Source organism: Penaeus chinensis, chromosome 10 (assembly GCF_019202785.1).
Source record: "Penaeus chinensis breed Huanghai No. 1 chromosome 10, ASM1920278v2, whole genome shotgun sequence".
In the NCBI taxonomy this organism is placed as follows: domain Eukaryota; kingdom Metazoa; phylum Arthropoda; class Malacostraca; order Decapoda; family Penaeidae; genus Penaeus; species Penaeus chinensis.
The window spans coordinates 21,539,194-21,540,509 of NC_061828.1; the positions used below are offsets into that span (position 1 = coordinate 21,539,194).

The 1,316-nt window shown below is 34.8% G+C and overlaps 1 protein-coding gene across 12 annotated transcripts in view; it reads left to right on the top strand.

Annotated features, from left to right (window-relative positions):
- Positions 1-986, top strand: part of LOC125029669 (MAP kinase-activating death domain protein-like) — a 98,624-nt gene extending 97,638 nt beyond the window's left edge. For all 12 annotated transcript variants that reach the window (XM_047619710.1, XM_047619707.1, XM_047619706.1 and 9 more), the window contains one exon: positions 1-986. This exon is cut by the window's left edge and continues 409 nt beyond it. The gene's annotated coding sequence lies outside the window, so the exon portion shown is untranslated.
- Positions 987-1,316: the final 330 nt, after the last annotated feature.

Below are 1,316 nucleotides of genomic sequence, written 5' to 3' on the forward strand. Positions count from 1 at the left end.
ATTTCATCCCTCTTTCCCACCAAGTCTTGATTTTTATTTATCTGTTTTTTTAAGGACTTGGGGTAGAAAAAATATTTTCATAGACACTGGTATTATACTGGTGCTTAAAGTAGTAGCTATTATATTGTAGAATACTTAATAATTTTTACAATATATATGTTTTAATGTTTAGGAAATTATGTGTATATTATTGTACATTGTGTAGATAATTTGCATATTGTTATTATGTACGTAAGCATATGTGTAAAGCACATAGATATCCATGTGTTTTGTTATTGGCTTTCTAGGTTTTGTTTAGTGTGTAACTAGAAATCAGTGCCTACAAGGTTATAGAAAACTTAGGGGTAGATTAGACCATGTAGAAAGCCTAAAGTTATTTCTGTTACACTGAATAGGTTTGCGGGTACATGATCCTATTCACTTTTTATAAATATGAAAATATGACATGGAATTTCAAGATACCCACAGTTTTGTACTATGAGTTAAGTAACTAAAATGATGGATGTCTTGTGTCTATAATGTGAATAATTCTCTTTTGTAATGCCTAATCTGTTTGACCATATCAAAGATTGTCCGAAGAAGAATCCTTTTCTCTAGATTGGTTTGACATCTTATTTTTTTGTTTTGGCATTCTCATGTTTTCTCCATTGTATAAAAGATACTACAAAAAGGTCATAATATGTAAAGGCTAAATCCTTTAGTCATTGCTAGAGTGTAAGAAAATATTGCTGCATGAGGAGTTTTGGGGGCTGCAATTGTGCATTTTAATTTAATATTGAACTTTTCTTAAATGTTGAGTTTAACAGAAATTAAGATTAAAACTGATAACAAAAAGAACATCAGCAAATTTTACTTACTAATTCTAATTCATATCCTTTTGATATATATGCAAATCACACACACACACACACACACACACACACACACACACACACACACACACACACACACACACACACACACACACACACACACACACACACACACACACACATACACATACATTGCATACACAAACACACACACATACATTGCATACACACACACACACACACACACACACACACACACACACACACACACACACACACACACACACACACACACACACACACACACACACATTGCACACACACACACACACACACATTGCACACACACACACACACACATTGCACACACACACACATTGCACATACACACATTGCACACACACACACATTGCACACACACACACATTGCACACACACACACACACACACACATCACACACACACACACACACACACACACACACACACACACACACACACACA